Source organism: Panthera pardus, unplaced genomic scaffold (assembly GCF_024362965.1).
Source record: "Panthera pardus isolate Hobbes unplaced genomic scaffold, ASM2436296v1 HiC_scaffold_19, whole genome shotgun sequence".
Classification (NCBI taxonomy): Eukaryota; Metazoa; Chordata; class Mammalia; order Carnivora; family Felidae; genus Panthera; species Panthera pardus.
Window position 1 is genome coordinate 12345202 of NW_026526754.1, and position 20770 is coordinate 12365971.

The window sequence follows — 20770 nt, forward strand, 5'->3', positions numbered from 1 at the left end:
TCTTGTATACTTATGAAGGGCTGTTTTGTGACCCAGTATGTGATCTGTCTTGGAGAATGTTCCATGTGCACTCGAGAAGAAAGTATATTCTGTTGCTTTGGGATGCAGAGTTCTAAATATATCTGTCAAGTCCATCTGATCCAATGTATCATTCAGGGCCCTTGTTTCTTAATTGACTGTGTGTCTAGATGATCTATCCATTGTTGTAAGTGGGGTATTAAAGTCCCCTGCAATGACCATATTCTTATCAATAAGGTTGCTTATGTTTGTGATTGTTTTATATATTTGGGGGCTCCCATATTCGGTGCATAGACATTTATAATTGTTAGCTCTTCCTGATGGATAGACCCTGTAATGATTATATAATGCCCTTCTTCATCTCTTATTACAGCCTTTAATTTAAAGTCTAGTTTGTCTGATATAAGTATGGCTACTCCAGCTTCCTTTTGACTTCCAGTAGCATGATCGATAGTTCTCCATCCCCTCACTTTGAATCTGAAGGTGTCCTCAGGTCTAAAATGAGTCTCTTATAGACAGCAAAGAGATGGGTCTTGTTTTTTTATCCATTCTGATACCCTGTGTCTTTTGGTTAGAGCATTTAGTCCATTTACATTCAGTGTTATTATAGAAAGATATGGGTTTAGAGTCATTGTGATGTCTGTAGGTTTCATGCTTGTAGTGATGTCTCTGGTACTTTGTGCAACATTTCACTCACAGGATCCCCCTTAGGATCTCTTGTAGGGCTGGTTTAGTGGTGATGAATTCCTTCAGTTTCTGTTTGTTTGGGAAGACCTTTATGTCTCCTTCTATTCTGAATGACAGACTTGCTGGATAAAGGATTCTCGACTGCATATTTTTTCTGTTCATCACATGGAAGATTTCCTGCCATTCCTTTCTGGCCTGCCAAGTTTCAGAAGATAGGTCTGCCACTAGTCTTATCGGTCTCCTTTTATATGTTACAGCGTGTTTATCCCTAGCTGCTTTCAGAATTTTCTCTTTATCCTTGTATTTCGCCAGTTTCACAAGGATATGTCATGCAGAAGATCGATTCAAGTTACGTCTGAAGGGAGTTCTTGTGACTCTTGGCTTTCGATGCCTTTTTCCTTCCCCAGGTCAGGGAAGTTCTCATTTATGATTTGTTCAAGTACACCTTCAGCCCCTTTCTCTCTCTTCTTCTTCTTCTGGAATTCCTATGATACGGATATTGTTCCATTTGATTACATCACTTAGGTCTCTAATTCTCCCCTCATACTCCTGGATTTTTTTTCTCTCTCTTTTTCTCAGCCTCCTATTTTTCCATAATTTTATCTTCTAATTCACCTTCTGCCCCTTCAATCTGAGCTGTGGTCGCCTCCATTTTATTTTGCACCTCATTTATAGCATTTTTTTAGCTCCTCCTGACTGTTTCTTAGTCCCTTGATCTCTGTAGCAATAGATTCTCCGCTGTCCTCTATACTTTTTTCAAGCCCAGTGATTAATTTTATGACTATTATTCTAAATACTTGTTGCGTTATATTGCTTAAATTGTTTTTGATCAATTCGTAAGCTGTTGCTACTTCCTGGAGTTTCTTTTGAGGAGAGTTCTTCTGTTTTGTCATTTTGAATAGTCCCTGGGGTGGCGTGCAACTGGAGGGCTCTTCCCCTGTGCTGTCTGGAGTAACTTGTGTTGGTGGCGGGGCCACAGTCTGACCAGATGTCTGTCCCCAGCCCACTGCTAGGGCCACAGTCAGACTGGTGTGTACCTTATCTTCCCCTCTCCCAGGGGCAGGACTCACTGTGGAGTGTTGTGGCCCCTGTCTGGGCTAATTGCACACTGCCAGGCTTGTGGTGTTGCTTTGATGGGTTCTGGCGTATTAGCCAGGGTGGATCTGCAAGGTGCACAGGGACAGGAGGGGCAGGCTCAGCTGGCTTTGCCATCAGTGGTCCCCTGTGGAAGGGACCCTGCAGCACAGGGAGGGAGGGAGGCAGGCAGATCCGTCATAGGGATGGATCCAGAGAAGCACAGCATTGGGTGTTTGCGCGGTGGAAGCAAGTTCGGTGCTGGAAACTGGTTCCCTTTGGGATTTTGGCTGGGGGATGGGAGAGGGAGATGGCGCTGGCCAGTGCCTTTGTTCCCCACTGAGCTGAGTTCTGTCTTCTGGAGCTCAACACCTCTCCCTCCTGGTGTCCTCACGCTCTCCTGCTCTCCGAGCAGAGCTGTTGACTTATAACATTCCAGATGTTAAGTTCCGCTGGCTGTCAGAACTCATGCAGTCTGGCCCCTCCGCTTTTGCAAGCCAGACTCAGGTATTCCGCCTTGCTGGGCGGGCTCCCCCTCCACCTCTCCGGCTCCCTCCTGCCAGTCCGTGTAGCACACACTGCCTCTTCCCCCTTCCTACCCTCTTCCATGGGCCCTTGTCTACACTTGGCTCTGGAGAGTCCATTCTGCTAGTCTTCTGGCGTTTTTCTGGGTTATTTAGGCAGATATGGGTGGAATCTAAGTGATCAGCACGATGAGGTGAGCCCAGCGTCCTCCTACGCCGCCATCTTCCCAGATTATCTCTATCCCCTTACTTTCAATCTGAAGGTGTCTTTAGGTCTAAAGTGGGTCTCTTGTAAACAGCATATGGATGGATCTTGTTTTCTTATCCATTCTGTTACCCTATGTCTTTTGATTGGAGCATTGAGTCCATTGACGTTTAGAGCGAGTACTGAAAGATACGAATTTATTGCCATTATGGTGCTTGTAGAGTTGGAGTTTCTGGTGGTGTTCTCTGGTCCTTTCTAAGCTTTGTTGCTTTTGGTATTCATTTATTTATTTATTTATTTATTCATTCATTCATTCATTCATTCATTCATCTTTTCTCCCCTGAGAGAGTTTCCCTTAAAATTTTTTGCAGGGCTGGTTTAGTGTTCACAGACTCCTTTAATTTTTGTTTGTCTGGGAAACTTTTTATCTCTCCTTCTATTTTGAATGACAGTCTTGCTGGATAAAGAATTATTGGCTGCATGCTTTTCTGATTCAGCACATTGAATATATCCAGCCACTTCTTTCTGTCCTGCCAAGTTTCTGTGGATAGGTCTGCTGCAAACCTCATCTGTCTTCCCTTGTGGGTTAAAGACTTTTTTTCCCTTGCTGCTTTCGTGATTCTCTCCTTGGCTCAGTATTTTGTGAATTTGAGTTTGATATGCCTTGTTGATGGTTGGTTTTTGTTGAATCTAATGGGAGTCCTCTGTGCTTCTGGATTTTGATGTCTGTGTCTTTCCCCAGGTTAGGAAAGTTTTACACTATGATTTGCTCACATAACCCTTCTACCCCCATTTCTCTCTCTTCCACTTCTGGGTCCCATATGATTCTGATGTTGTTCCTTTTTAACGAGTCACTGATCTCTAATTCTTAAGTCGTGCTCTTTTGCCTTAATCTTCCTCTTTTTTTCTGCTTCATTATTCTCCATGTTTGTCCTCTGTATCACTGATTCTCTGTTCTGCCTCCTCCATCCCTGCCGCCATGACATCCATCCGTGATTGCAGCTCAGTTATAGTATCTTTTATTTCATCCTGACTAGTTTTTACTTTTTTTTATCTCCACAGAAAGGGATTCTAATCTATTTTTGACTCCAGCTAGTATTCTTATTATCGTGATTCTAAATTCTGGTTCAGACATCTTGCTTGTATCTGTTTTGGTTAAATCCCTGGCTGTCATTTCTTCGTGCTCTGTCTTGTGGGGTGAATTCCTTCATTTCATCATTTTGAAGGGAGAAAAGGAATTCATGATGTAGAAAAAATTAAAATTAAAAAATATTTAAATTAAAAAATAAAAACACACACACACAAAATCGAATCAATGATGCTAGATCCTAGGTGTGTTTTGGTCTGGGTGTTGAAAGTGGCTTGATAGATTAGAGAAGAAAGGGGGGAAAAAAAGAAAAAAAAAGGAAATCATTTGAAAATTTGAAAAAATTAATACACTGAAGTATACTAAAATGAAATGATGGAAGTAAAATAGAATTTGAAAAAATTTACACAAAAGTAAAAAATGCAGTAAAAAATTTAAAGAAAATATTTTTAATAAAAATTGATAATATAAATGAATTTTTCTCTTTTTGTATTCAAGAAAAAGAAAAGAAGTGAAAAAGAGGAAAAAAAAGAAAGAAAATCGAGTAGAGGGACCTGCTAACAGATTGAAATATGACTGAAATTACTTCATTTTTTTTTATCCTAGAAGTCAGACTATGAAGCTTTGTAGTCCATAAACTTAGCAGGTGGTGAGAATTGTGTTCTTGAAGAGCGAGGTTAGTTCAGTTGGGCAGGGCTTAGTGTAATGGCTCCATTCTCCACTAGATGGTGCTGCTAGCATACTGGGGTGGATTGTTGTGGCGCTCCTAGGTGCAGATGCGCCTGCACAGGAGCTGTGAAAATGGCATCACCCAGCTACTCAGTCTCTGGTATTGGAACTCTCTTTTCCCCCATCAGCAATCATGCACCCGTCCTTTGTCTTCAGCTTTCATCCACTCCCTGCTTTTACACTTTCCATGACCAAGCCCCAGGTAGTACCTCTCTCCTGAGTTTTGTCTCAGATGCAGCTGTTTTCCCTGGCCCCTTACTTCTGAGGGACTGCAGCTTTGACCCTTTCTGCCCTTCTGCAGGAGGGTCTCACCGAGCAATGGCCGAATGCTGGCTGCACCCAGGAATGTTTGCAGGACCATGCTGCTGCCGATGCCAAAAGACTGTGGCCAGGTGCCAGCCCGTCCCAGAAAAAGTTTGTGAGATAGTGTAGCAGCAGCATTTTCAGGGAGTATGGAAAATCACAACACACATTTGACACCAGGCTTCACCCTTAATGACCTTGTTCCACCCGAAAAACAAATAACCCAGTGAAGAAATGGGCAGAAAACATGAATAGACACTTCTCTAAAGAAGACATCCAGATGGCCAACAGGCACATGAAAAGATGTTCAACGTCGCTCCTTATCAGGGAAATACAAATCAAAACCACACTCAGATATCACCTCACGCCAGTCAGAGTGGCCAAAATGAACAAATCAGGAGACTATAGATGCTGGTGAGGATGTGGAGAAACGGGAACCCTCTTGCACTGTTGGTGGGAATGCAAATTGGTGCAGCCGCTCTGGAAAGCAGTGTGGAGGTTCCTCAGAAAATTAAAAATAGACCTACCCTATGACCCAGCAATAGCACTGCTAGGAATTTATCCAAGGGATACAGGAGTACTGATGCACAGGGGCACTTGTACCCCAATGTTTATAGCAGCACTCTCAACAATAGCCAAATTATGGAAAGAGCCTAAATGTCCATCAACTGATGAATGGATAAAGAAATTGTGGTTTATATACACAATGGAATACTATGTGGCAATGAGAAAAAATGAAATATGGCCTTTTGTAGCAACGTGGATGGAACTGGAGAGTGTGATGCTAAGTGAAATAAGCCATACAGAGAAAGACAGATACCATATGTGTTCACTCTTATGTGGATCCTGAGAAACTTAACAGAAACCCATGGGGGAGGGGAAGGAAAAAAAAAAGAGGTTAGAGTGGGAGAGAGCCAAAGCATAAGAGACTCTTAAAAACTGAGAACAAACTGAGGGTTGATGGGGGGTGGGAGGGAGGGGAGGGTGGGTGATGGGTATTGAGGAGGGCACCTTTTGGGATGAGCACTGGGTGTTGTATGGAAACCAATTTGACAATAAATTTCATATATTAAAAAAAAAAAATGACCTTGTTCCAGCACCAGCGAATGTGGCCCTTCTCTGGGGTCTGCTGGGACCAGGTGGCTTCAACAGTCTCTACCAAATGTCCTTCCAGCAGTGGAGCCGCTTTTCCCCATGTGGCTTGAGAACCTCCTGGACCCCACTCTGCTCCTGGGGATTCGCCCTTCCCACCAGAGCACCACCAGGTATTGAGCTGCAGAGTTGCAGACTCTGCGCTCCCCTTGTTTACAGTCTTAATAGAATTTAAACTTTCTCCTTTCTCTCTTTGTAGTTTAGTCACTGCGGCTGTTTCCAATTTTCCACTTTCTCTCCAGCTGCTTTTGGGGAGGGGTGCTTTTCCTGTATTCTTCCCTGCCCCATCTCTGTCCTCTCTCTACCAGCAAAACCAGCTCCCTGCCCTCTGCAGCTTCTCTCTCCCCAAGTTCACCTCTCCGCACTGCGTACCTGCTGAGTTCTGTGGTTCAGGTTGTGCAGATTGTTGTGTTAATCCTCAGATCAATTTTCTAGGTGTGCAGGATGGTTTAGTGTTGGTCTGGCTGTGTTTCATGGACGCGAGACACGCAAAAAACTTCCATGCTGTTCCGCCATCTTGGCTCCCTCCCCATAACACGGGATGTTTTAAGCCACTAAGTTTTGGGGCACCCGGGTGTCTCACTCGCTTAAGTGTTCAACTTTGACTCAGGTCATGATCCATGGATTGTGACTTCAAGCCCTGCATTGGGTTTTCTGCTGTCAGCACTGAGCCCACTTCAGATCCTCTGTCCCCTTCTCTCTCTCTGCCCCTCCCTGCTCACATGTGCTGTCTCTCAAAAATAAATAAACATTAAAAAAAAAAAGGCACTAAGTTTTGCTCCACCATTCCAGAAGACCTCCCCCCACCCCCTGCCAAGCTACTAAATTTGGGGGTAGTTCTTTATATAACAATAGATAACAAATACAGGCACCTTGTGAGGTCAGATGACCCGTGTCTCATCCTAACTCCGCCATGTACCAGCTGTGTGGTTTTGTGCAAGTTATTCTACCTATGCAAGTCACGTTCTCTTCTGTAAAATAGAGATAGTAGTACTAATGTGGTTGTTACGGGGACTAAATGAGTAAACCCAGCGCTTCCATGTAGTCGAGTTATACTAATATTAATAATCAATATTAGTGATAGCAATAAAGCTTAGCTATGTTACTGAGCTTTCACAGCTCTGCTAACCTTAGACGCTGGGATTTTTGGTGCCTCAGTTTCTTCATCAGAGAAGCCTAAAGAATTCTATGCCCCTTGCAGAAATGATATAGCGAGAAACATAAAATACCGAGAAATCTCTGAAGCAAGTGGCAATTTAACTACTAAATATAAAGAACTGTTTCCACTTCCCTTATTTTGGTTTTTATTGTAAAGAATGATTTCCTGTCACAGAGAAGTCAAGTAACAGAATTCATGGTCTCAGATTCAGAATATCAAAAAATATTGGAGTTGATGGAATAGAATTTGTTTTCACAGTTTCCTTTACACAAAGGCATCCAACGAATGTCTGCGGCCGATTATTTTGTGTGTGGAAATGCCAGGGCACTACGCAGGTGGCAGTTTATCCCAGAGATGAAACCCAAAGATGAAGAGCACATGGGTGATCAGTGCTGCTTCAAAGGTTTCTGCCTTCTGAGGCTAAAGCCCGTGGTGTCAAAGGTTTGATGGGATTTGCTCATTAATTCCAAGCTCGGATGTTCAGCTATCTTGTTTTCATTTCTCCTCAGGGATGCTGTTTTTCTCCCACTAGGAGCCGTGGGGCTTGGGTGGTGTGGGAGGTGTTGGATTTGCAGATTTCCCACCTGCCTCACCTCCCTTTTTTTTTTTTAAAGTTTGTTTGTCTGTTTGTTTATATTGAGAGAGAGGGTATGTGTGTGTGAGCAGGGAAGGAGGAGAGAGAGAGGGAGAGAGAGAATCCCAAGCAGGCTCTGCATCGTCAGCTCAGAGCCTGATGTGGGGATTGAGCTCACAAACCATGAGATCATGACCTGAGCCCAAACCAAGAGTCGAATGCGTAACCGCCTGAGCCACCCAGGCATCGCTCCCCTCCCTCTTCATACCACTGCGTCCCAAGGCCACTGCCCAGCCCTGGATTTCCTACCTGTCTCCTGCCACACTGTGACTTTCTGGCAGTCGCCAGGGGCTCAGGCTGTCTGCCCCTCTTCTCCACTCATTCACTCGGCTGAGCTGCTTGCTTCCTGAGCCTGGCTGCGGAGTTGAGGTCGCTTCCTGAGCTTCCCTCACTTTCATTGACATCCTTGGGGCACCTGGGTGGCTCAGTCGGTTAAGCGTCCCACTTCAGCTCAGGTCATGATCTCATGGTTCATGGCTCTGTGCTGACATTAGAGCCTGGAGCCTGCTTTGCATTCTGTGTCTCCCTCTTTCTGCGTCTCCCCAGCTCATGCTCTGTCACTCTCTGTCTCTCAAAAATAAAAATAAACATTAAGCAAAACACACTAAAGTTAAGCTGAACAAAAGCCCTTTGTGTTAAGGGTGACACCACTCCTTGCTGAGAGAACAAAGGGCAGCAGAAAGAGTAGATGGGAAGTGTGGTAGCCAGACAGACTTCACACAAAACAATACCAGGCTCCCTGAGTAGAGCCTGCCACCACCATGAGACTGGGGTGTGCTGGGGTCATCCCCTTGCATCTTGTTTCCCATTCCCACCCTGTCCCTGAGGATGGTCGGGTGAAATGGCCAGACTCCTCGCAGTTATAAAACAACAATACCTTTTGGCTTCCAGAATCACCATCCCCTGTCACTCAGTGAAATAAACTAGTTAAAATAATTACTACCAACAACAGCGAAAGAGGTTATTTTCCTGCTATAAACCGAAAAGTGACAAGAAGAAAAACAGAAGGCTTTGGTGTGACTTTGTGCAGCCCCTAAATCCCCCTTTCCCCTAGAAGTGAAACAAAGGGAGGAAGAAGTGATGTAGGGGACTCAGAAAACTTAGAGAATTCTCCCCAGAAGCCCCTGATTTAGATAGAAGCTGATAAAGTTGGGGCAGGGAGCTTAGAGAAAAGTCGAGGAAATCTCTTCCAAGAGTAGAGGTTCCCGCCTATGATCTCAGTATCATTGTGGAGCCAGGAAAACCCCCCGGGTGTCATCATCTGCCAGGATTTGATGCTAAATCAGGGGATTGAGTTGAAACCTAAGGGTACCACCCCTGCGAGAAGAAGGGGTACCTCAATCTGGATGTTAACAATCTTAGAAGAAAAGGTAGGTCTAGCTCTGTACCAAAGACTGCAGGAAATTTCCCAAGTTCTTACCAAGTTCCTGCCCTCAGGCTATAAGAAAATGGGTGGATCGCAATCCCCGGGCCTGAAAATGTTGCTGGAAGGGAACAAGGTCCCAGATAAGGTTCAGAAGTTGTCACTGAGAATCCACCTTCTTTTTTTTTTCTTCTGTAAATTAATTTATTTTACATTCTTTTTATCCCTGAAAATGATTACGTTCAGGTTTATGGCATGCTTAACATGGTTGTAAGCCAATCTCTGGAGACCTTAACAGTAATGAGACTTCTATATATTGAGTCACTGCTATAAGTGTGACTACTAAAGCTAGGCTTATAATAATACTATGTATTGATTGCATTTATTTTATTGAGTTTCATTTATATAGTTTTCACCATTCAGTCATATTAAAATGAATGTCTGTTTCAACTTTCCTTTTCATTCTTTCTGCCTCAGAAATGTCTGCTCACTTCACTATTCCTCATCTTTCTAAATAAGACCTATAACAAAACACATTTTCACCCATTTCACTATATTCACTTACATTTATCTCTGATATATTTCAGTACCACTTCACTAAGTCTCATGTGTTTAAAAAAAAGTTTCTTTTTTAAAATGTTTGTTTGTTTGTTTATTTAGAGCACAAGCAGGGGAAGGGCAGAGAGAGAGAGAGGGTGAGAGAGACTCCTAAGCAGGCTCCATGCTGTCAGGGCAGAGCCTGACACAGGGCTGGATCTCAACACAGGGTTCGATCTCTCTAACCTTGAGATCATGACCTGAGTGGAAATCACGAGTTAGAGAGAAGCTTAACCATTTGGGCCACCCAGGCAGCCCTGAGAATTCATCTTCTATCAAAGCAAAAGGAAGAACTGGGTAGAGCTGTCCCTAGAGCCTAAGCAAGAAGAAAAGAAGCAACATGGTAACTAAGTAAGCATTCTGCAGGTGAATAAAATGAAGGGAAGATTTAAATGAGTATAGCAGGTGTAAAACAGATGAGAGACTGCAAGAAAAAAAATCCAGACAAGAAAACACCAAGGGATGTAGGAAAGGTTCCCTGCAATTGCTTTGAGCTACAGAGGAAATTAATAGGAACATGGATTCAATAAGACAAGAGGAAAAAAAAACAAAACAAAAACCTCATTTCAGTGATGAAATTTAACAAACCAAAAAATGAATGGGAGGTCAAGAAAAGAAAGACTAATGCAACACTCATTTCCAGTTGATCATGGAATAAATTCTACAAACTTATCAGGAAAAGAAAGTATAAAGGTCCTTTGAGGATAAAGGCTGTGTGAGACCATTTAAAACTTGCGCAAACTTGGCACTTATAAGCCCTCTTAAAAATAAATTCTTAAAACCATGGTAAAAAATTACTTAAGTGGAGAAACAATGGTAAAAGGACTCTAGATGAATCAACTTAGGTATGATGACACCAAGGAATAAGTTGCCTTCTATTGACATGGGAAACTGTGGGTAGAGGGGGTCTTTGGGACTAAAACTCAATTTCAGTTCAGTTTGAGATACCTGTGAGACATCCCAATGGAGACGTTGAGTAGGCAGTATTATATAAGAGACTAGATGTTGAAAGAGAGGTTTGGGATAAAGATATACATTTGGGAATCACAGATGTAGAGATGACATTTAAGGCTTGAGATGGGGTGAGATCATTCAAGGAATGAATGTAGAGAATGGGGTCAAGGAATGAGCCTTGGCTTACCCCAATATTAAGAATCATGGAGAAAGGAGAAACAAGCAAATAAGGAGAAGACAGCTCAGTGATGTAGGAAGTAAACTAGAAGAGAGTGAGATCTGGAAAGCCAATGAAAGGGTAGGTATCCATGAGAAGTAGGTGAGTAGCTGTGTCAAATGCTGCTTGTTGAAAGATTAAAGTAAAATGAGACTTGAGAATGGTCATTTGCCTTTATCATGGGTGACTTGGCAAGAGCTGTTTCAGTGAAGTTGTATAGTTCAGAGCGTGATTGGAGGGGGGCTTTAAAAACAATTTTCAAGAACTTTTGCTGTGAATGGGACAAAGAAAAGGGGGGTGGTAGTTGGCTAGGATGATGGGTCAAGATAATGTTTTCTAAACATGGAACTGGATGTAGTGAATAAAGGGGAAGAGGGGATGATTTCTAATTATATTAGGGCAATTGACTGGCTGGCTCTAGCCTCAGCAGTGAGCTCTGGGTTGGTGAAGTAAATTGAGATTCATCAACATATTTAAGATTACCTGTAAATTATTTAATAATTAGGCAGAGGTATTGGATTCTACAAAGAAGCCTAAGGAAGAATGACCATAGGAGGAAAAGGAGGAGAATGACCATAGGAGGAGATCATGTTGGCACCAAAGTCATGAGAAGAGAATGTTTGAAGAAGGAAAATCACCAGGTTAAATAATGCCAGGAATTCAGTAAAGATAAGGGCAAAAAATTCTAGGTTAGATGTAGCAACAAAAGGAGGTTATTTGGGGTCTTTCAATGAGAGACTCAGGGGTGTAATGAAGGAGAAACACATTTTTCATGAGTTGAAAACTTACTGGGAGATGATGAAGTGGAAACCTTGAGGACACAACTCTTTTAACAAATCTGGAACAACTCTTTTAAGAAAGGAGGTAGGAGAGATAGGGCAATTATTGGAAGAAGATACAGGTTTCAGAAACTGAGTTTCAAGATAGTGGGGACATGCATGCCTGAATGTTGAAGGAGAGTTTCTCAGGGGGGAGGGGGAGAAGCTCCTCTGTGTCTTTGGGATGAAATCGAGGAGAGGGAGACACAGAAAGGAGAGTGATAAATACAGGAGATAGGGAGAGAGGGAGGAGAAGAGGAAAGAGAAGTTGGGGGTGGGGGAGAGTGAGAGACAGAGACAGAGAGAATTGATGGAATCAGTTTCCCTGAGAAGGCAGAAATCCTGGGACACAGAGAACAGAAGGGACTGGTCTTAGACACCTATTCTATTATGACAGGAAGGATAAGAGAGTAGGATAGATACAGATAAATCAGTGGTGAGTGGCAGAATTCTGAAGGAGTTCTCTTTCATGACTTTTATTTCCTTTGTGAAGGAGGAGGTTAGGTCATCTCCTGATAATGCATGAAAGGACAATAGGGTAGGAAATATGAGAGTGGAAGAAGTTTAAAATAGCCTCTGGGAAATAAAAAGAGACTTGTTATTTGGAAACACAGAAAAGGGAGTGTGAAGAAGAATGGAAGAAAGTTATTTATTCCCCTTTCTCCTTTGTCTACTGAACCCAAGAAATGGACCTCTTTTCTTTTTAACATGTTGAGTGTTCAAGATGGATGTTCAAGGAGAATGTGGGTAAGTTGGGCTTGAATTCCTCTGGGTCTCTTAAAGGTCATTTTCAACCAACTCCTCTTGTCCCGTCTGGTCTCATCTTTGCAGCCAGTTTTTTCTCGAGCCTATCTTAATTCCTTAGCTTGGAAATACGAGGGGATATTGATCTAACTCCAACAAGCACTGTGGAAACATTGGGATCAGGACCCTGGAATTTGGGTTGAGGCCAAGAAGATGTTCAGTGAAGCAAGTAGATATGTAGGAGGCTCTGTTTTTCATCTTCTACAGCAAGGCCACAAGCTTTGGTCCATGGGCAATATCCAGCCTTTTTCTGTAATACAGTTTCATTGCAACATGGCCATGTCTCCATTTGCTTTTTAGCTACAACGTCAGAGTGGACTGGTTGTGACAGAGACCTTCTGGACCACAAACTGAAAATATATACTATCTGGTCCTTCTACAGAAAATATTTGTCAATCTTTGTCCTGGAGGAAAGATGGGAAGGTTTCTGAGGAAGTATAACCTGGAGAAAAATCTCAACTCTGAGTCTGTTTCCTTTTCTGCAAAATAAGGACACTATTCATTAAATCATTCTTTCATTTAACAAACATTTATTGATTGCTTACTATGTGCGAGAAGCTGGGAGTGCAGATCAATAAGATCCAGTCTTGTCCTTTCAAAGCCCAGAGCAGAGATAGATGGGTAAACAAATAGTTGGGATAGCTAGAGATAAATGCTGTGTGTGTGCCACAGGGAGGTTTCTCACCTAGCCTGGATGGGGCTGAGAAGGCTTCACAGAAAAATAAAAGAGGAGGGACTCATCAGCGTGTAGGATTGCTGTGGTATGAAACCAGTCAGGGATTATTGCAGCATGAGTAAAGATCAATGAGAGTCAAGGAGGGGACTTCTAGGAGCACCAAGTTAGAATGGGGAAGTGATGGGAGATCGAGACAGAGCAGTGAGAGGAGGAAGGAGAATCAGGAAAGTGTCAGGAATGTTATTGGGACACATAGGAAACCTTCCATCACCCTGCTCTTGACACAGCTCCCTACCTGACCATTGCCCTTCCTGTGGAGCTCAGATGTGGTTTCCCAACTGTCTAAACAGAGCACTGTGGCCAGCCACTATCGCTCAGTTGGAGTTTGTCCCTGAGATGAAACCCACTGCGGATCTTATGGTACACACGAGCAATCTGTTAACCACAAAACGTACCCAAGATGTAATCTGGTGTTAATGACATTAAAATGTAATAATAGGATAATATGTGTATTTCAACCCAGATATCAGAATTTGGAATATATTTTGGTAATGTAAACCTAACACAAAACATAACCCATTTGTAATAGATTCATTATACTCTTCTCGAATTGAATCTGAGAAGCATAATCATTCCTGAAAATCATGCATACGTGTGATTTAGCTGAACAGATGGGTTTCTAAAGTGCATGGGAGTTTGAGTGGATTTAGAAATGAGGCCAATGGTTTCTCTTTTATGTTTAAAATTTTTAGGAAATATTTCAAACATTCAGAAAAGTGAATAGTATAACACCCATGTAGCCACTACCTAGATTTTAAAGATGCCAAGATCTTGCCATAGCTTCAGAGTTTAGTAAAAAGAATGAAAACTTTACAGATACCCTTCATACCCATTTTGTGCTTCTTTCCCATCTCCTCTTGCTTCCCAGAAGTTGCCAGTCTCTGGAAGTTAGTGTGTTTTTATCATCTGTGTTTTTATATTTTGACTATGTTTGTATCAATAAACATGAAACAGAATTGTTTCATGTGTTTTCAAACATTACATAAATGGTAGGCAACGCAAAACTGTTCTGCAGCCTCCCTTTATTATGTTTTTGAAACGCATCCATGTTGGTTCATGTGTTCATTCATTTTACAGCCAGTCTTCTTTCTGTTCTTTGAAACCGGCCCAAATTGTTGAAAACAGAAAGCACATACATCTGACAGCTTCTCAATGACAGCTATGAAATAACTTGGTCTCAAGTGTCTTCTCTTTTTTCCCTTTCTTCTCCTTGGTCTCCCCACCCCCCTCCTTTTCCTGTCCTCTTCTATTAAGGGTTTGGAATATAAGAAGAAACAGCAAAAGGAGAACCTTGCAAGCAGAGTCTGAATTTAGCACCCCATCTTCCAGAAAAGAACAGACATTGTTCAGGAGCAACTAACATCTATCAGATGTCGGCTGAGTGCGAGAGCCTGTGCTAAGTGTTTTACATTAGTTTGTTAATCCTCACTGTGACCCTTGCAGGTGTTGCTTGCCCAAGGCCGTGTAGCCAGTGGGCGGATATTCTAACCCAGGTACTCCAAAGTCAGAGCTTTGGATGAGAAGCTCAAGATGAGAAGCCATATTGATCCCAAGGAGGGACAGTGCTAGGTGAGCTGTTAACAGTAAAGAGTCCCCCAGGGCTAGTGCTTTAACAACTTTTGGTATTGATTCCACTTCTAAATTAAGTATCATAATTGTTGTTAATAAACAATAATAAAGCAGGTACTTAAGAATCCACAGGGTTGAATGTTACTTTAGTTTTCTTCTCTTTTAAATATTTATTTTTGAGGGAGAGAGAGGAAGACAGAGCACAAGTGGGGGAGGGGCAGAGAGAGAGGGAGACACAGAATCCAAAGCAGGCTCCAGGCTCTGAGCTGTCAGCACAGAGCCCGACACAGGGCTCAAACTCGTGAACTACGAGATCATGACCTGAGCTGAAGTTCGACGCCTTACAGACTGAGCCACCTAGGCGCCCCTGAACGTTCCTTTAGTTTTCTTACCTGAACTTCAGCCACCCGTTGATTTCCAACTCCCTCCTGGATATTTCTGCTTGACTATTCCACTATCATCCCTAACTCTATTTAAAACAAACTTAGTCATTTTTTTCCCTCTTAACCATTTCCTATAGCAGCAGATTCTGGCACCTTAGTCTGGCTTCCATGGTCCTCTATATTCTGGCTCTTCACTACTTGCTATGGACTGAATTGTGTCCCCACAAAATTCATATGTTAAAACTCTAGCCCCCAATGTGATGGTATTTGGAGATGCAGCCTTTGCCACTGGGAGGTAATTAGGTTTAGATGAGCTCATGAGGGTGGGGTCCTCGTGATAGGGTTAGTGTCCTCCTTATAAGAAGAGACCAGAGTGCTTGCTCTCTCCTCCTGCCATGTGGGCACACAGTGAGAAAGTGGCTATCTGCAATCCAGGAAGAGAGTCCTCAACAGGAACCAAATCATCCAGCACTTTAATCTTGGACTTCCCAGCTTCTAGAGCTGGGGGAAATAAGTTTCTGTTCTTTTTTTTTTTTTTTTTTTTTGTAAGTTTTTGTTCTTTAAGTCACCCCGTCTAATAGTATTTTCTTATAGCAGCCTGACCTGAGACACTACCTATATAGCATTTCAGTCTTAACTTTCCATCCCTTTTGTCCATTTTCCCTTCTTCTTGTCTGTCTTCTCACGCACATTATTTTTCCTAAGTTTGACTGGCATTCCCTGTACCCAAATAACAGCAACCTTTTAACACAAAAATTAGAGTCTCTTTCCCCCATCTTTTCCCTGCTATGTCTCCCATCTTTAGACTTCCACAACCCTTAATCTGTACCGTACAATAGAGCACTTAGTCATATAGTGTTATTTATTTTTAAACATCTTGTGTCTGCAATGAAATGATTAAGGCTTCGAGGGTAGGCCACGTCTTGTGTTCTAGTCCATATGCCAGTGTTTACCAACCTTTTTTTTTTAAACTGTGCCCATCTCACAGTAATATATATTGTTTCTTAAACCCTTAAGAATTTTTTAAAAAGTCATTTTGGTCATTTTTACATGAAGAAAATAAAGAAATGATTTTAAGTAAATAAGTATTTTAGGTCAGCATATTATTAATGATTGTATTATGAATATTAAAGTTCATCTAAAATATAAAACACATTTTTACTTTTCCCCTTTTAGTAATTCAATCGAGTTACTACTCAATTGAGTAGACTCAATCTGTTAACTTTAACTATGTAAGGAAACGAATGAATTGCTAAAAAATAAGTTTTGAGAAAGACATTTCATTCTTCATCGTAGTCCTGAATGTTTATTAAAATGCAGAATGAGGTTTAACTACATATTACAACACCAAAAATAGACAAAAACTGCTTTCATAAGCTGACGTTTACAATTTTGCGTTTATGCCTAAAAATTAATTGATTTGTTTTAATAATCTTGTTTAGTTTCTAAATAGTAAGAAAGAAGAGATTTCAGGCTATTTTCAAGCACTTTCCCACAAATACCACAATGTAGATGCTCTACTTGATAGTTGACTAGACAAATTGCTTTTAACTTTTACTGTTTTCTCTTTTTAACATTGTATTTCAACAGCTTAAGGTGCTGTGTGAGAATTTTGATCAGAATGCAATCTAAAGACCTAGTGAAGATGATCATGAGGGAAATTAGAACAATTATTATCAGGTTTATAACCTTTACTGACTTGTAGATTTTCAGTGTCAGTGTTCCCTTCCTTGGTTTGCTGCCTTTATTTTACTTACTTACTTACTTACTTACTTACTTATTTATTTATTTATTTATTTATTTATTTATTTATTTATTAGAGACAGAGACAGAATGCGAGTGGGTTAGGGGCAGAGAGAGAGGGAGACAGAATCTGAAGCAGGCTCCAGGCTCTGAGCTGTCAGCACAGAGCCTGACGCGGGGCTCGAACTCACTAGCTGTGAGATCATGACCTGAGCCAAAGTCGGACCCTCAACTGACTGAGCCACCCAGGCGCCCCTTTATTTTACTTTTTTAAATGTTTATTTATTTTGAGAGAGAGAAAGAGAGCATGAGCAGGGGAGGGGCAGGGAGAGAGGGAGACAGAGAATCCCAAGCAGCCTCCACGCTGTCACTATGGAGCCAGATGCAGGGATCGAATCCACAAACTGTGACCTGAGCCAAAATCAAGAGTCGAATGTTTAACCAACTTAGCCACCCAGGTGCCCTGGTGTGCTGCCTCTAAACAATGGTCCTTTCCAGGTGTCAAGACGAGATTGAACTGGAACACTCTGTGGCAAAGAATAGGAACACTTTAGGGGCGCCTGGGTGGCTCAGTCGGTTAAGCATCCGACTTCGGCTCAGGTCATGATCTCGTGGTCTGTGAGTTCGAGCCCCACGTCAGGCTCTGTGCTGACAGCTCAGAGCCTGGAGCCTGTTTCAGATTCTGTGTCTCCCTCTCTCTCTGACCCTCCCCTGTCCATGCTGTCTCTCCCTGTCTCAAAAATAAAATAAAACGTTAAAAAAAATTAAAAAAAAAAAAAGAATAGGAACACTTTAAGATCGTGTAATGGTCAAAACCAAGCCTGAATGGTGTTCACCAAATCAGATACATGGATCAAATGACTGAACCATAAGAACATTGGCCTGGTTGCTGCCAGATCCAATGCTGTTCACTTAAAGCTCATTCAGAGCTTCTGTTTCCTGTGTTAATGGGAAATACTTTTGCATTTTATTCAGAGCTTCTGTTTCCTGTACTAATGGGAAATACTAGATACTCTTGCATGTATTTTTTTAGTAAGAAGAGGTGCCATTCCTACCTTTTATGATGTGGATCTCTGTTTATTTCTCCCACTGTTTTACTATGAAAAAAATTTCACCAGAGGAAAGCTGAAGGAATTAGTGCACAGCCATGCATCCACCATCTAGATTCTACAGTTGTGAACGTCATACTATACTCACTTCACCACCAATCCATCCCTCTGTTTACGATCCATCTTGTGTGTGGTGCACTTCAAAGTAAGATGTCAGTACACTTCTTTCTAAACACTTCAGCATGCATGTGGGTAACTACAGTTCAATATTTGTTTATGGCTTTTTTTTAAGGTAACGTTTATGTTTACTGAAATCCTCAAATCTTAATTATACCATTTGATAAAATTTGACAGGTACATATACCTCTTAACCTAAACCTTCTTATCAAGCTATAGAACATTTCCATCATCTCAGACAACTCCCTCTGGGATTTTGGAACCATGATTTATACACTGTCACCTCACAGAATCTGTCTGAAGATGTAATTAGAGACTCAGCAAGTTGATTGGTGATAAATGACCACAGAAGCAGTTTAGTTTCTGTTTGCTTTGGCAGAGAAGTATAATCAGAGCAGAGGATGGGGAGCTGGTTGTTTTAATTCTTGTATGCTACTTCTATTCTCATTGTCATGCCAGTTGAGTATAAAGAATGCTCAGGAATCGGAAAGAATAACTAATTGTAGCTAGCTTCCACTCAGATAAATACATATATATGTATGTATGTATTTAAAAGTTGCAGGGCTTGGTTAATTTCCTTCAGTTTTTTAAAGTTTCAGATGCCAGTTTCATCCATTTATAACATTTCATCTTTTCCAAAAATTTTTGCAAACCCTCCTGCTTTTAGGATAAAATAAATGAAACTCATCATTTATATATATATATAAATGCTTATTTTTGAGAGAGAGAGCATGAGCTGGGGAGAGAGAGAGAGAGGGAGAGAGAGAAGCAGGGACACAGGGCTCAATCCCATGAACTGTGAGATAATGACCTGAGCCAAAATCAAGAGTGACTTAAAAGTGCTTAACTGACTGAGCAATCCAGGTGCCCTAAAACTGATCATTTTTAATAAAATCACTGGCCTCATATAAACATTTCTGGCCATGGATGTGGACAATAAAGTTGTTTTTAAATTACTGGATGCAATTTCTAGGAATTCTCTGCAGAACAGATTGGCCTTGGAGTTAGGCACATCTAGGTCCAAACCCTGACTCTGCTAATTGCTGACTCTATGATCTTTAGCAAATTGCTTAATCACTTTGGTCCTTGATTTCTCTGTTTATAAAAGGGGGACAATACACATATCTACTTCATGGAGTTGTTGAGAGGATTAAAGGATTAAAAAAAGGGGAAGTTTTCAGTGCTTAGTGCTGAACTCAACAAATGTTAATTTATGTACTCAACAAATGTTAATTTAATTAATTAATTTTTAAAATATAATTTATTGACAAATTGGTTTTCATACAACACCCAGTGCTCATCCCAACAAGTGCCCTCCTCAATGCTCATCTAATGTTGTGATTATTTTAGTAAAGTTCAGTATGTTTTGTTGTTTGGAATATTCCTGATAATATTTATAAACCTCAGGGAACATAGTAATTGTATTTAAGAGACCATATATCCTTCATCTAGTATCTAGTCCCATAAAAGAACAATATCCACAGATCTTCATTTTTAATTAATGTTTGTTAAGAAACAGATGTAAAAAAGCAACCACCTCCCACCAATAGGTAAAATGACAAAGACTCACAACAGCAAAAGTTGGTGAGGATGTGAAGTAACCAGAATTCTTTGTTGTTGTTTAGTTTTTATTTCATAATCATAAACTTAACTCTGCAATTGAACTTGATGTAGAGGAGGATAAGAAAAATATGTGAACCATACAACTGCTCCAAGGAACACAAAGATTATGGGATATTTTGAGGAGATGAGGGTGAAGGGGTGCTCTCCTAAGCTACAGAAGGAATGAGCTGGCGGTTAAGATATGACGCAAGTCAAATTTATTAGATTTGTCCACATCAGCAATGTTGATTCTCTCTTTTTTAATTATTTTTTTAACGTTTATTTATTATTGAGAGACAGAGAGACACAGAATGTGAACAAGGGAGGGGTAGAGAGAGGGGCAGACATAGAATCTGAAGTAGGCTCCAGGCTCTGAGATGTCAGCACAGAGCCTGATGCAGAGCTCGAACTCATAAACTGCAAGATCATGACCTGAGCCGAAGTTGGTCGCTTAACCAACTGAGCCACCCAGGCGCCCCGGCAGTGTTGATTTTCTTGCTGGTTTTGCCATTCCTGGATCCAAGGTGTTCCACATAGCTTCCACAATAGTCATGCCCTGTTTCTCCTTGCCAAAGACCACACGCTTGCTATCCAATCACTCAGATTTGGCAGTGTAGATGAAACACTGGGAACCGTTTGTGTTGGGTCCAATATTTGCCAAGGACGAGATGCCAGGATCGATATGCTTCAGGATGAAATTCTCATCAAATTTCTCCCCATAGATGGACTTGCTGCCAGTGCCATTATGGTATTAAGGCACCACCATGGCACATAAATCCCAGAATAATACTGTCCAAGCAGAAAACTTTATAACCAAATCCTTTCTCCCCAGTGCTCAGAGCATGAAAGTTTTCTGCTGTCTTTGGAGCTTTGTCTGCCAACAGCTCAGTGGGGATGCAGCCCAAGGGCTCACCATCCATGGCAATGTCCAAGAACAATGTGGGTTGACCACGGCTGGACTGTGTCTGTAAGGCCCAGAATTCTTAGGTATTGTAGGTAGGGATGCAAAATCGTTCAAGCACTCTGGGAAAATTTTTTGGAGGTTTCTTCAAAGTTACGCATAGATCTGCTTCCGTGATTCTCAAAATGACATTAATGCTGAGTTGAGAAACCCTGATCTACTCTATGACCCAGCCATTCATTCCATGCCTAGGTATTCACCTAAAAGTAAAGAAAACATACACTT

The 20770-nt window shown here is 41.5% G+C and overlaps 1 pseudogene; it reads right to left on the minus strand.

The window, feature by feature from the left end:
* The window catches only part of LOC109270611 (peptidyl-prolyl cis-trans isomerase A-like), a 61531-nt pseudogene that overhangs the window by 38776 nt on the left and 1985 nt on the right, over positions 1 to 20770 (minus strand).